The sequence below is a fragment of the Nomascus leucogenys genome, chromosome 10 (genome assembly GCF_006542625.1).
Source record: "Nomascus leucogenys isolate Asia chromosome 10, Asia_NLE_v1, whole genome shotgun sequence".
Lineage (NCBI taxonomy): Eukaryota > Metazoa > Chordata > Mammalia > Primates > Hylobatidae > Nomascus > Nomascus leucogenys.
In genome coordinates, this window is record NC_044390.1 from 39619250 (window position 1) to 39635803 (window position 16554).

Sequence of the window (16554 nt, forward strand, 5' to 3'; positions counted from 1 at the left end):
GACTTGTGTGAGTTGCTGTTACTATCTTATGACCATAAGGAAAAGAACTTGGCACCAAAGTCGACATGCTGAGAATGGCAGGAAAGAATCTAGGTTTTAATATGCTATAGATCTCTGGGCCCACCAACAGTGGAATCAGCCTTTCTCTGGATGTCTTGATATGTGAACAATAAACCTCTAACTTAAAAATTATTTGAGTTACTTGCAGCCAAGACCATCCTAGTATGTTAGTATATAAAGATAACAATGATTAACTAAATGCATCTTCAGAAAGTACAGTTAAGTGCTATTGTGAAAAGGGCACTGGAATCGGAGTCAGGGCAAGTATGTTTGAGCTTGCACAACTACAACTACCTACAGGCTCTATGATATTGACCAAATGACTCTGCAATTTTCTCATTTTTTTCTTCTTTTTCCTCCTCTGTCTCTCTCCTTTTTTTTTTTTTTTTTGGGAGGGTCTCACTCTATGGCCTAGGCTGGAGTACAGTTGCACTATCACAGCTCACTGCAGCCTTACCCTCCCCAGGCTCAAGTGATCCTCCCACCTTAGCCTCCTGAGTAGCTGGGGCCACAGGCACACGCCACCACGCCCAGCTAATTTTTGTATTTTTCGTAGAAATAGGGCTTTGCCATGTTGCCCAGGCTGGTCCTGAACTCCTTAACTCAAGTGATCCACCTGCCTCGGCCTCCCAAAGAACTGGGATTACAGGTATGAGCCACCATGACTGGCCAGGTTTTCTCATTTCTAAAATAAATGTTTGAACGCACTGATCTCTGAGGCCTCTATCAGTTCTAGAATACATGTTTCTTGAATAGATCTAAACCAATCTCTTCTGTTACATGTAAGTAAGGAGAAGCTCAGAGACTTAACACCTGCCCAAGTTCTTCAATAGATACTACCAAAACCCTGTTTCTGATTTCTTGACTATCAGTCAAGCACAATCTTTTATGTATGCCTCCCCTTGAAGGTGTTTATTGAAACATCTGCGATTCGCACAAAGCTGTAAATTATTTTAGAGACTGTATTATTCAGGGTTCTTTGGTCTTAAGGGACAGAAATCCAACTGAAACTAACTCAAGCCAAAAGGGAATTTATTGGTTGACATGCTGGGAGGTCTTAGGATTAATTTGGCTTCACATATGGTTGGTTCCTGGGAGTGCAAACAATGCTTGCAGGTCTCCCTTTCCCTCTCTCTCTTTTTTTTTTTTTTTTTTTTTGAGACACAGTCTTGCTCTGTTGCCCAGACTGGAGTGCAGTGGCACAATCATGACTTACTGCAGCCTCAACCTCCTGGGCTCAAGAGATCCTCCTGCCTCAGCCTCCCGAGTAGCTAGGACTACAGGCATATGCCACTACGTCTGGTTAATTTTTGTGTTTTTTATAGAGACGAGGTTTTGCCATGTTGCCCAGGCTGGTCTTGAACTCTTGGGCTCAAGTGATCTGCCTGCCTCAGCCTCCCAAAGTGCTGGGATTACAAGTGTGAGCCACCATGCCTGGCCTCCTTTTTTTCTGGATGTCAGTTTCACTTTTATTCAAGATCTCTCCACATAGCGAGTAAGATGATTGTTCTTGATTTCAGGCTTACATTGTTCTCACAGATGATGATCTTAGAGGAATCACCTTCCTTATAAGGGACATGTGTTGGTTGCTAAACAAACTTTGGGAAGAAGACTCATATATTTTCTAATTTATACGATGGGGAAGTGGGGTGCAATTTCATCCTCTCACCTAGGGAGGTTGGAATGAATTCTCACATTGGCCAAACAATTCCATTCCCCTGCCCACAACTACTGATTTAGGGAAGGGCCATTTCAGAGGCCTTCACAAGGAAGGTAGGGATTCAAAATTAAAAGGCCTATAACATTAACAAAAATTATTATATTAAAAAACTTATATGGCCTATCAGTTGCTTTATAAGGGGGCCAGTAGTAATAAAAATACCAATTTATGCCCCTCTAGATAAACAACATAAATCAATTCATTAAAAGAAACTTATGAGATAGGGCTTTGACACCTATGCTTTGATGATTTTGAAAGTTATTGAACAATGTCCCATTGGATTGATTTTTTTTCTATACCTTGGAGCTCAAGTCACAGCTAATGACCTTAATGATTTTGAATAGTTCCTGCTGTGATTTAAAAGCAGAGGCTTTCAAACTTGAGCCTACCTCAGAAGGTACCAAACTTGAGCCTACCTGGAGGGCTTGTTAAAGTACACACAGCCTGTTGAACTCTTCTCTCAAAGTTTCTGATTCAGTAAGTCTGGGGTGGGGCTTGAGACTGCATTCTAACAAGTTCCCAAAGACCTTGCTGATGGTCTAGGGACCACACTTTGAGAATCACTGTGCTAGAGCATTCATGGGGGTTCTTATATGCACATCATCAAAATTATAACAGAACAGAAATCTTGTAAATACAAGGAATCATATTCATCATTACAATGAAAGACCACTCATATTTCTTATTCATTCTAGGCAAAGAATAAAAGTTAAAAAGTAAATTAGGTGTCATCTTGGAACTGGAGTTTTGAGAGAGGCTTTCCATTTGAACCTATCAAATGGGCAGTTTGGAAGTGGCCTGCCCCTCAAGAGGCACATTCTAGACTTTATTCTTTGGGATTTAGTTGATTCCCCAACTTTTAGTTCAGGTGGAATCTTGCCGTGATGCTTTTGTAATTTAGGTTGAAATTTCAGCCTTCCAAACACTTTGTGATTAAATGACCTATATGTTTTGGATAATAAATCCAAGTCCTCTGGTGATTATTGGCCTTTTCCCTAAGTCCAAATGGCCTTATTCTTTAATGAACTTGGTTCAAGCTCTATGTAAAGCCCTTTTTGCCCTCCAGTGGTCGTGTCCACTACAGCTCTGGCAACTGTATCTTTCTCCCTGACCCCCACTCCTGTTCTTATCATTTTACTCCTATATCCCCCAAATCTCTGTTTTTGGTTACTGTCTCCAAAGGACAAAGAAGTTGAATTTCCCTAAGCATTAGTGTTTATACAATTTAGGAGTGAACGTGAATTTTCAATCAAATCCTTACTTCCTCATTCAAAAGCCCACGTTGGCTCCCTAATGCCAACCATATCAAATCTATCCTATTCTGCCTGAGTTTAAAAGCAATACTTTCTGTAGGTATGACATCTAGCATGCTGTGGATTTTTATAAGCTCCTTTTCTTATAGACACCAGGACTTATATTGTCAAATACCTGGGTGCCCAGCCTGGCTTAGCATCCCTCTTGAGCTAAAAGCTGAATAATTTGAGAGAAGAGATCAATGGGAGGTCTCTAGCATAAAACCAAAGCTGGCAACCATTTCCTCAAAAAGCCTTGATTATTTTATATCCACAAGGAACTGGCCACATTCTGTAATCTCTTTGCTTGAGTGACAGTGTTCCACTCCAACCTAATAGGGGTGCATCTTTTAACTGGTAATAAATGAGTGGGAGTTACACAAAGACAAGTGGTACTCTAGTACGTCCGATCTTGTGATTGTCAACATCTATGGTTATTCAGTTCAATGTTGAATTCAATTTGTGTTGAATCACTTCAGGAAATCCAGAGAGTCCTCATTACACATGGTGAGTGTGTTTCCGCAAGGAGGTACAGTACTTGGCATCTCTTAGATGACTGTGACTCACTGCTTCGTCTGGCTGCTATACAAGTACGTATTGTTTTACTGAATAAGAGGGTAAAAAGTCACATAAAACATTGCATACTACAAACGGCCAGGGAATAATTTGACTTGCCTTGGTGCAACTTAATTTACACATTGGACTTCTAGAAAAAAAGACTGTTCCATAAATACAGCTTCGTCTGGGCACATGAACCATGAATGGCTTTGATTATTTTTGTTGTTGTTGTTCAATTATCCTTGCCATTTTTTGGATTATAATATTTTTTCAGATAGACTAAAGCTACTTTCAGGCAGGGAGAAAATTAAATAATATGAAAATAAGATAAAAGGGGCTTGTAGTAAGCAAAGTGGATGAGTAAGGCAAATAATACAGGCTTTTCGCAGATTTTGAAAACATTACCATTTATTCTCAGCCCTGGTGAATATAACTTCCTTCTTTGCACGGCTGAAATTTTTTAATTAAACTTCTGATTAGTAGCCTTATTTAAGGTTTGACATGTTGTCTCCAGAAAGGAAATATAATGAACTTGTTTTACAAGCTCAGGTCACACCCAGGGGATATTGCTTTAAATAGAAGCAGCATGCTGGTTTTGCAAATTATGCTTGTTCTACATGATGTCAACATCCCTGGAATTTTACATATATGAGAATGTTTAGATAAATACTGTATATACAGAGATTTTAATTTGAGCACTTTTTTTTCTTTTCTCTCTCTCTCTTTTTTTTTTTTTTGAGACGGGCCCTCACTCTGTTGCCCAGGATGGTGTGCAGTGGCACCTTTACAGCTCACTGCAGCCTTGACTTCCTGAGCTCAAGCCATGTTCCTGCCTCAGCCTCCCAAGTAGCTGGGACTACAGGCAAGCATCACCATGCTGAGATAATTATTAAATTTTCTGTAGAGATGAAGTCTCACTATATTGCCCAGGCTGGTTTCAAACGTATGGGCTCAAACAATCCTCCCACCTTGGCTTCTCAAAGTGCTGGGATTGTAGGCGTGAGCCACCACGTCCAGCTGAGCATTTTTTTAGTGAAGGAAGAAACTAGATGACAACTAGACTATTATCTGGATATTTCCAAACATGACATGAGTTGCCCTGAAATATCCAGCTAAGTGGTGCTGGAGTGTCTTCTGAGAGGCTACCTGAATTATTTGGAACATTTACAAGTGAATAGCAGATATGGCTATACATAGACTTAGTCTGCGTTTGTTTCTGTACAGAACCAAAATTAAGGAAAGGGTACAGTCACAAAACACATTCTAGAGCTCCTCTTGCTTCCCCCATAGCTTCCCTATGCTCCCCTAAGGCAAAGAAAACCTCGTTGTCAAACAGGATTCCACTACTGGGCTGAGTTGTAGGTACAAATTTCAGTCCTTTATTTCTTATACATTGCAAACTTTGTTTTCTGTATTTCAGTTTTTACTTTTTAAAACTTTCTATATATCAATGAATTGCATCCTCCAGCTCCTTTTCTGATTTAAAGGTTGACTGGGGTTGTGCTGTGGTCTCACGTAGTGCTGTTCTCTCCAACCCTTTGGGTTGGAGATTGTCCCAGTTCGCATTGTCCCATCAGTTGTCTTCCTGTACCATGCTGAGAGTAGCGCAATCTTTGGTGAGCACCAGGCCTTGGACCTAGCTCCCCTGGAGCATTTCATGGCCATTTTCCCTTATCTTCTGCCGTGTCCTTCAGAGGGTGCAAGGAAAGAGCAGAAACCCACTCTTCTCCCTTTGAGTCGAAAAATGACTTCCAGGCTGGTCAATAGCGCAGGCTGCTGCACGACGGGATTGTAATGGCTTCTGCGAGCATGGGCGTTCCTGAAAGGGAGCCGGGAAAAGGCGCCTTAGAGGTGTTCTAAAAGCAGAGCACCTCTATAAGATCAAGCTGCATCCCCAATTAAACGCTGACCGCAGTTGGTTAGCTCACTATGCTGTGCGGCTGCTGAAGAGACGAGTTTGGCCAGGTTAAAGGTCACATGACCTGAGTATGGCCCAGATGAACCAGGTATGCAACCACAGGCAAAACCTAAGTGCATAGAGTGAGGCTAGTGGACTGATTTTTTTTTTTCTGAAATTGTCCATTTAATATTTTCAGACTGTGGTTGACCGTGCGTAACTAAAACTGCAGAAAGGCAACTACTGTATATCTATGAATTCAATCATCATGGACCTCTAAAATAAATGGTGTATTTCTCTATTTACTTATGGAAAAAGATTTCCAAGACTATAATCCTTTATTTTTCAAAAAAAGCGAAATGCATTATTTTTATATAAAATAGTAGAGTACCATTTTGTTTTACTCATCTATCCATGTAATAGCATATATTAAATGCCACTTATTTCCCACATTTTATATATTTTTCTGAAACATATAAATACATAAAGTTATCCTGTTTATTTTGAAAAAAGATATGTTTTATAAGAAGTTTATAAAAACAAAGGAGAAAGCTATAGAAATATTTCATCTATGTAAAATTTTAAACATGTAATAAATGTATTTTCTGTTAAACACCAAATAATAAACACCTTATTTTGCTATTGATGTTGTTCAGTAAAGGTACTTGGGAGTTAAATACTGTCTTTCTATAAATTGAAAATGTCTGTATTTTAAACTTTTAGTAAATATCATTTAGTGGAATATAAGATTCTCATTTTGAAAATTTTTTTTGTAGGTTTTTTCTTTCTTTCTTTCTTTTTATTATTGGACTGAATTAAGAAGTGGATACCGGGGAGGCCGCGGCAGGGAAAATGGCGGCCGAGAAGCGGGGAGAGAAGAAGCCTGAAGAGTCGCAGCGAGCTGGAGCTACCGGAGGACCTGAGGAAGAAGCAGAAAAACCTGTGAAAGCTAAGACTGTTTCTTCCAGTAATGGAGGGGAAAGTTCCAGTCGCAGCTCTGAGAAGCGATCAGTGAAGAAGAAGCTGCAGACCGCCCAACAAAGCCTACAAAGATCTCCAACTTTGGATTTGCCATAGGTAGACGACAAAGAAAGCGTCAACCATATCCATCAAACTTGGATCAAGTAAGCCTAAAGAAACTGTTCCAACTCTTGCTCCAAAAATTTTCAGTAGCAGCAGCTTTTAATGAAGATGAAGATGGATACACCAACATCAGCTGGACCAAACTCCTTCAATAAAGGAAAGCATGGGTTTTCTGATAACCAGAAACTATGGGGGCGAAATATAAAATCTCATCTTGGAAATGTCCATGACCAAGACAATTAAATGATGTTTTGAAATTGGGATATGGGATGGGTGTAAAGTTAAAAGGAACAGTTTCTTTTTTTAAAGAATGGTATAAGACTGTCTTTGGAGCCACTTTTTTTTTTCTTTTTCATTTTTTTAAAAGATTGAGTGGTACACTAATAAATGAGAGTTTGAAATTAGAGGTAATTTATGTTTTATCTACAGATTTCAAGACATTTGCTAATTTTGTAGTTTCATGTGATTAGTTTCCAAAGGTTACAGATAATAAATAAATCAGAAATGGTATCTTTTTAAGAATTGTATTTTTTTTTAGACACAACTATTAGCACATTAAGAGGGAAGCAAAAAGTTATTGTTTGTTTAAAACTGCAAGCACTTAATCTCTTAACTCCCTTATTACCTAAACTTGTCTGGCTCCCAGGAACAGCCTTATAGAGAGAGGGAGTATTGTATTGGGAGGAAAATGCTACTGAACTATTGACTGAAAGTAAATTTAGATAAAATTAAAATATAGCTTTTTTTCCTTATGGGTATTTGTTTTGTTTCAAGTCATCATAAATTAGATATTGCATTGCTATCAGTGGATACAGACGCTTAGCTCTTAAAAGGATTTTTTAAAAATGTAAACTGTTGAATATTTGAAATAGCCGACTTCACCTTAATGGGGTCTTGTCTATCTTCATTAGTCCTCAAAGAAAAACCATTTGCTACAAAAGTAAATCAGCATTTTCAATTTGCTTCTCTTGTTTTTTGTTTATTAGCTAGTTCCTGTAAGCATTTTCACCAGAACTTGACACAAATCATAAGGAAGCGGTTTCTTTTAAAATACAAGCCACCACCAAAAATTTAAATGTACATATTGCTTGAGTATTTGGCTGTTTTTATTTTTTAAAAGGTATAAACACCAAAAAAAAATTTAACATTGTATGAAGATGGAAAACAAGAAGATGCACTTTCTGTAACTTTGTCTAAGGATTTAAATTACTGACTTGTGAAATCCAATTTGAATTGAACTTAACTACTGGCTTTCTTACTAGTAAAATTATATGGTTTATTTTAAATGTATACATGTTGACCAATGGCCTCTCAAAAAGCGCATTTTAGATACTGAAATAGAAGGAAAGGAAATGCATCTTCAAACAATTTTTGGAATCTTACCACATATACCTTGTTAGATTTGTGTATTGTAGGGTGTTTGTTTTAGTATTTTTGTATTGTATATGAACTTTTAAAAAAAAGTAACAAACACATCTTTAAAAGCATAGTCACAGACAAAAGAAACATACAGTATAAAAATTTCCTTGAAAACTCCTACAATATTGTATTTGGAGGCAGCTTCAGACTGTTTTATTGGTGGCAACTGCTTGCTGAGCTCTTTTAATCGGTAATAACTCTAGAGAAGCAGCCTGTGTATATTCCTAACACTTTGTTCACTAGCATTTAAATTTAGAATAGGCCCCAAGTAAAACAATGGAAATGTATATAGAACTCTTAGTTCTTACATGATTTAATTATATCAAGATACATGAATTTAACTTACTTTAATGAGGCAAACTATCCATTTTTGTCCATTTTCTTGTTAAAGTAACATAGCTCTCCTACATATTCTTTTCTTGACCCAAATGAAATATTAACCTAAGGTCAAGCTGGGAGAGAGAAACGACTGAGATGAATGTCTTTACTAAAATACCAATAAATTTGTCAAACTCAAACTCAAAAAAAAAAAAAAATGGTGGATTCACATGGCAGGATCCAGGATCCAATCAGTTTGAGCTCTGGCATCACCCCATGGCAGGATCCAGTCAGATCATGCTTCTGGCATCACCTCATTGCAAGATCCAATCAGATCATGCCTCATTACCCTACGCTTATAAAACCTGACCCAGCCCTTTGCTCGGACAGGCACTGCTTTGGGAACTATCTCCTGTGTTCTCCTTACTTGTTACAAGTAATAAAATTGTCTTGCAAAAAAAAAAGAAAAAGAAAAAGAAAACTGTCTTCCTAGCCCGGCTAAAATGTTTCTCTCTTCAAACTCTGTCCTCTGGCATGTGCTTAGGCTTTTAGGAATAAAACCCAGGAAGTCCTGTCTCAGACCTCCCATAAGACAAGGGAGCCCAGAGTCTTCTATCTGCTTGAACGCAGGCAGAGAAAATACAAAATATCTCAAAATGTTATTGTGTCACAAATGTTGTCTTGCTTTTGGACTCTTTAGTTCCTGGGTCTGGACCATGGTAAATCTGATTTCCACAACATGACATAGATACAAAGTGCTTATAGTAGTTTGAAATCCAGCTTACTATAATGTTGATTAAGAAACATGAGTCTCATCTCCACACACCTGTTAGAATGACTATTATCAAAAAGATGAATGATAATAAGTATTGGCAAGAGATAGAGAAGGGGAACTCTTGCACACTTGTGGGAAGACTATTAATTAGTATGGCCATTATGAAAAACAGTATGACGTTTCCTCAAAAAACTAAAAATAGAATTACCATATGATCCAGCAATCCCACTACTGGGTGTGTAGCCAAATAAAATAAAATCAGTATGTCAAAGAGATATCTGCACTCCCATGTCCATTGCAGCATTATTCACAATAGCCAAGACATGGAATCCACGTAAGTGCCCTTCAGTGGAAAAATGGATAAAGTAAGTGTGGAATATATACACAATGGGACACTCTTCAACCTTTAAAAAGAAGAAACTCCTGTTATTTGCACAACATGAATAAACCTGGTGGACATTAGGTTAAGTGAAATAGGCCAGGAACAGAAAGACAAATACTGCATGATTTCACTTATATGTGAAAAAAGTTGATCTCATAGAAATAAAGAGTAGAATGGTGGTTACCAGAGGCTGGATGGGGGCAGTTGGAACTGGGGAGATGTTCGTCAAAGGATATACAATTTCAGTTAGACAAGAGGAATAAGTTCAAGAGACCTATTGTACAGCATGGTGATAACAGTTAATAATAACGTATTGTATACTTGAAAATTGCTAAGACAGTAGATGTAAATGTAGTAGTAAAATGTTCTCACCATAAAAAATAAGTTTGTGAGGTCATGCATATGTTAATTAGCTTGATTTAGACATTCATTACACAATGTATACATATTTTAAGACATCATGCTGTACACCATAATATATACAATTTTTATTTGTCAATGAAAACATTTTTTAAAAAACAGATGAATCTCATGGTACATGGACTTGCATTAAAGATTGGGGTTCGAATTCTGCCCCCTACTACTTACCTAGCATGGTAAATAACCATCTTGGTGTTTCGCCTTTTCTTTCCTTTGCCCCATCTCTCTACTACTATTTAGTTGAGACCTCCATCATCTTTCACCAAGATCAACATAACAATCTCCTATCTGGTCCCTCTGTCTCCAATCTTACCCTCTCCAGTCTGTCATCTATCCTAATGATAAATGGAAATGTAGTCATCCAACATCCTCCATCAAAACCTTTCAATGACTCCCCACTGGCCAGAGGGCAAAGTTGGAGCTTCAAAGCAATGATTCATAGTTAATTCAATGATCTTTGTAATCCTTTATGATCAGTTTCCTCTTTCCAGTCAGTGGCAGATACTTGCAGTTGTCCTCCAAATTTCATACTCTCACTTTTCTTTATTAATATGACCACACATTTTTAACTGAGCCCATTGGTCATCATAACAGAGTCTATTGAAAGTCCTCAGCAGGCGGTGTGACGATGTGACCAGCTCTGGCCAAGGAGCTGTAGGCAGAAGTGTCTTGCAGCAGCTCCTGTAAATCTTAAAAGACAGCTGGTGCATGCCTTTTTTCCTTTTTTTCCCTTCCCCCTTCCTGCTGCACCGAATATGGGTATGGTAAGTGAATCTAGAACAGCCATTTGGAGGTATGAACAAGACCGAACACTCCAAGTTCCTGAAGACTTCATTTCACCAACCCAGAACCTCCTTGTTCATCACAGGCGAACGTATTCCTGCAGCAAACACTCATTTTTCTTCCTTCTCGACTTTACAACCATGCTGAACTGCTTGTTATTCCTTGAACTGATCACACAGTTCCGTGCTTCTGTGCCTCACCTCTTGCTGCTCCTCCACCTTATGCTTTGTCTTTCTAGCAAATTCTTTCTTATTAAGATCTACCTTGATCATGCCACTGCACTCCAGCCTGGGTGACAGAGTGAGACTCCGTCTCAAAAAAACAAAAAACAAAAAACAAAAAAAACAACAATTCTACCTCTACCTCTAGGGCTTCCAGCTTTGAGAAGACTACTCACTCACAGCCAGGCAAATTTGGTGATTCTTTCCATTTTCCATCATTGTATCTAGTCCATCTGCCTAACCTAGTACTGATCACATGCCTATGTTTTGTTTACCTATGTGTTCTACATAATAGACGGTGAACTTCTCCAGGCCATGCTTATTTTTTTTTTCATCTCTACATTTCTATTGCCCAGAACAAAACTGGGTCCCAAAGAATAGGGTGGCACAAATGAACAATTGAATAAAATTATCTGAGTTTCTATTATTTCCTCCTCTGTAAAATGGGAATCATAATAATTCCCATTCTAGAGATTTTTGAGAGTCACATGAGAAGAGAATGAGAAGGTTCTCTGTGAACATAACACATTATCAAGAAACCCAAGGCATTGTGTGTTTATCCAAATTTCTGTTATCTGGTCAATAACCTTAGACAAATATGTTTTCTATAGAATCCAGAGTTACTGATCTATTTTATATCTACACGAAATGGAAACAAACGATGAATTGAAAACAGGACACACTTCTGATCTTAGCCATGTAAAAATTAGTAATATAACCAAGAGTTCTTAAGGTCAATTTAATTTTTATTGCTAGGTACTTGAACATACTTGAGTGCAACTATTCTACAAACCCTTAGCTCCAGGTAACCTCTTCAGCCACTGGACAAACATAGCTCCATTTAATGTAGTTGTACTTAAAACAAAAGTGATATGTATCAAGCTGATTCCACTTGCCAAAATCACTTCTAGATTGTAAAATAGGTGTAAGAGCCAAGGGCTGAAGACATTCACTTTTTCTTCAAGTCAGCTGCTTTAAGAGAACACAGGATGGTCAGAGCTGGAGCTGGAGAAGGCGCAGGGTGTGCTCTTGTTTCTGCTGTATTAACCTAAGCAGCCAGGGAACTCTGGACATCCTTTAGAGAAAGTGCGACCAATGGAAAAATAGGCCTGCTCAGAGCATGCTGACTTCTCTCTTGGGACTAATTCTCTCTTCTGTTCTATGCTTTACACCCTCATGAAGTCATCCATCAGAGCCATCATGTGCTTGCGTCCCGCTGTGTTCCTTCAACCATCTGCTGACTCTAGATCCTTGCTTTAGTCCTTTAACACTTCCCAGCACCAAGATCTCATGCCTGGGAGTCTAAAATAAAAGCACCACCCCCGCTTTTTTTCTTTTTTTTTTCTTTTTAATAGCAATCAATTTGCTCCCACCACTCCCAGGGAATCCAGACTCATTTTTGCCTGTATTTTCCTGTCTGGGGGTGGTGATGGTGGTGAGAGGGTGGAGAATAGTTTTAATGTCACCTCTTACATTATGAATCAGTGACATAAGCTTTTAAAGCCAAAAGTATTTGTAAGATCTCCTTTTAAAACGATAGAAGATTTAACTACCTTCACTCTCCTATTTAAACTGATTTCAGAAGGAAATGTAGGGTTGAAAGTGAAGTTCGGGCTCTTCTCCTCTGTATATTTGCAAATGCACAAAGCTGGGTCTGTTATGTCCTGTCTGAAAGGCTATCTATTTGTACAGCTTTATGCATCTCTTCACAGAACACCCATGAAGTCACAGCTCATATTTCTGCTTTAAATATTCGATCTTTTGGCTTCAAACACCCATAAGGGTTATTTGTCAAAACGGATCTTAAACCTTGCCCCACAGCTCTGCAGCAGATCTTTAAAGTCATGCTGTTGGGGTGGGAAGGAAAGGGTGGGGGAGACGGGAAAAGTCAGCCATTCAGCAAGCATTTATGGAGTGCCAAGTACGTGCAGAGCATATGGTATCTAGTAATAGGTGCTGTGAGAGAGAGAAAAAAGACATGGAGTACATGTTCTTGCTCTCAAGATGGAGACAGAAACATAAGCACTGTTAGTTCAGTCCTAGATCTAGACACTTTAACCTTGTTTTCTAAAGATGTTTGTAGGAAGAGCAAAAGCCAGCAACCTCAGGCATGTAAGAACATGTTAGCAGCAGTGGTGTGTGTGTGTGTGTGTGTGTGTGAGAGAGAGAGAGAGAGAGAGCAAGCAAGAGAAAGAGAAGGAGAGAAAGCATATGTTGGTATAGGGATAGGATTAGGATGGGGGCGAAGAAGAAAGAGTCATGCCTTGTATAGAAGGTCCTTTCTTGATGTGTTTTCTCAATCATCTGCTGACCCAAGATGCCTTCCCTTAGCTTTCTGAGACCGCAGTAGCCAGTTCCCATGGCCCCTTTCTATAGCAATGGACTTGTAAGGGAGGAGACCACCCCTCATATTGTTTTATGTACAATTTCTGTCTCCAAAGAAAGAAGTAGTAAAAACTAAAAGGCAGAAATGAAATCCACAAGCAGACAGCCTGGTGCCACACCCTGGGCCCTGTAGTTAAAGATCGACCCCTGACCTAATCGGTTATATTATCTATAGATTACAGACATTGTATAGAAAAGCACTGTGAAAATCCCTGTCCTATTCTGTTCTGTTCTAATTACTGGTGCATGCAGCCCCCAGTCACGTACCCCCTGCTTGCTCAATCGATCGCAACCCTCTCAAGTGGACCCCCTTAGAGTTGTGAGCCCTTAAAAAGGACTGGAATTGCTCACTCGGGGAGCTGGGCTCTTGATACAGGAGTCTTGACAATGCTCCGGGCCGAATAAACCACTTCCTTCTTTAACTCGGTGTCTGAGGGGTTGTGTCTGAGGCTTGTCCTGCTACACTTGCCCCCAGCAGTTTCCTGACCCTTGGGACCCAGCTTGTTTTTCCAGATTTGTGTTTGCTTTGGTCTTCTTTGAGGGCAAACTTTCTTTATTGTGCCTAACCATTTATTTCTGCCACATACCTCTTTGGTTCTTGTATTAGTCTGTTTTCACACTGCTATAAAGAACTGCCCGAGAATGGGTAATTTATAAATGAAAGAGGTTTAATTGACTCACAGTTCTGCATGGCTGGGGAGGTCTCAGGAAATGTACAATCATGGTGGCAGGTGAAGGGGAAGCAAGGCACCTTCTTCACAAGATGGCAGGAAGGAGAAGTGCCAAGCGAAGGAAGAAGAACCATTTTTAAAACCATCAGATCTCATGAGAACTCACTATCACGAGAACAGCATGGGGGAAACCACCCCCATGATCCAATTACCTCTGCCTGGTCACTCCCTTGACACATGGGGATTATGGGGATTAAAATTTAAAATGAGATTTGGGTGAGGACACAAAACCTAACCCATATCAGTTCTGAACTATGCTGTGGCTAGACACTTGGAAGGACACCTGTCATGTGTGGGCTGTGTGGGCCCAGGAGGGCTGTCCCCATGTGCTTAAGCAGGTGTGTCCTCCCTTAGCAGATGTGGGCCTCCAGGAGGCCCTACTAATCTGGTTCTTATGCTGTGAGTGACAACTTAGATACCACTGTAAGGTACTCTTAAATCCTTATGGAGGTGGAGTCAGACAGGCTTGGATTTGAATCCCACTCCCACTATTAGCTATATTATAAAAACTTATAAAACTACATCAAGCCTCATTTTCTTCATGTGTCCAGCAGAAATTCTCCCATAGTGTTATTATGATAGTTAAATGAATAAATGCGTAGGGAGGGCTTAGCATAGTACCTGGTACATAGTAAGCACTCAATGAAATGTTAGTATTATAGTATAAATATAGTTTTCATTAGTACTCATGCATTTACTTTGAGACTTTTCTTTGTGGCCTAAGATATATTCATTCTGTCCTACAAAGTATATGACTAACAGAAAAACAGGAAATGTGACTTACTCCATCCATTAAACAAGCTTTTTTAAAGTGCTGACTGCATTTCCAAGTACTGTATTAGGTTCCTCCCTCCACCTGCCTTCATCCTTCCACAAACACTTATTGTGTGCCTATGAGGCAACAAACATCGCATTGGATTCTAGGAACTAGTGGTGAAATAGACAAATACGTTTCCTTCCATCACAGAGCTTATGTTCCAGGGAGAAAGACAGATATTACATAAGTAAACCCAGGTGTAGAACCAGGGATAAATTCTAGATGCTACAGGTAGTGCTCATGGAACATGGAGACCTGCAGGCTCAGGGAGACCAGTGTGTTACGAATTTCTATTTATGAAGCTAATTTTCAAAAGGGTAAGTTACTTGGCTGCCATTAGGTCAATAACATTTTTTATTATGTTGCTGCGAGGCATGGCTGGCATTTTCCAAGGATATATAAATCAAATCCATGATTTTCCAACTCTGTATTTTAAGTGGCAAAATGTCTCTAAATTAGAAGATTTGAATATTATGCTTATTGATAAAAAGACATATAAAGTATCAAAACTTAAAAGAATGAGTTCACAGGTACAACCTGGTATGTGCTTTACCAAAACTTAACAGAGCATGCTTTTTATTAATACTTCTATTCTGAACTTAGTCACCAAGTCCAGACTTAACTAGATTATTTATTTGTACATCATCTTGCATTAACTAAGACAAAAGCCAGAATATAAATGTGGTTCTAAAACTTCTCAAATTATATCTGTAACTTTTTTCTGCAGCCAATAGCTTCAATGTCATTATAAAGGGGTCAAAGGCATGGAGAACTCTATGTTTATTGATAGCCAATTATTTGTGAGTGCCAAATGTAATCTCATTTAATTCTCACAGGACCCCTGTAAAATAGATCTTATTTTTATGTCTTTTTTACATATTAGAAAATTCAGGCCCAGAGAATTTGAAAAAATTTATTCAAATTTGCACACAGGGCTCATATTCAAAGCTGAGACTACCTGATTCCAAATGGTAGTACCATTTGAAATGGCACTCACAACTGGGCATGAGTGATCTATTTGCAGAAGGGCAAAGGAGTTTATTTCCATGCATTCATGGTACATTTTAATTCACATAATCATGAGCCAAGTTTAGATAACATGGCAAAACCCCTGTCTCTACAAAAAATACAAAAATTAGGCATGGTGGTGTGTGCCTGTGGTCCCCATGACTGGGGAGGCTGAGGTGGGAGGATCACTTGAGCCCAGGAAGTCAAGGCTGCAGTGAGCCATGATTACACCACTACTCAGCCTGGGCAACAAAGTGAGACCCTGTTTCAAAATAAATAAATTAAATAAATAAATAAATAAACAAATCACGCAAATCTAAACAGTCATATGATAATCACAGTTTAGCACATAAAAACCCCATTGTAGTCCGTATGTCACAAGTTGTGTGCAATTTATCCTGGGCTCTAAGACTCCCTTCTTAGAGCCCTTAAATCTATTTTTAAAATTCTTTCCATATACTACAGTTAAAGATAACAGGACAATGAAGGGCATTCAACATGTCACAAACAGGAAAAAATAATATATGTCCACTTTTTCTAAGATTATAATTTTACTTGACTTATTAGAAGCTCTCTTTTCAGCATAGTAAACTTGCCAAATTGGGCCTCATTCAATGTGCCTAAAGTGGAACTCATCCATCTTCTTTCAGGACTGGATTAATCTTGCCTCTTTCCTATTGCTTTC

The 16554-nt window shown here is 38.9% G+C and overlaps 1 pseudogene; it reads left to right on the forward strand.

Moving 5' to 3' along the window:
• Positions 1–6379: 6379 nt before the first annotated feature.
• LOC100589467 lies at positions 6380–7037 on the forward strand (annotated as a pseudogene).
• Positions 7038–16554: the final 9517 nt, after the last annotated feature.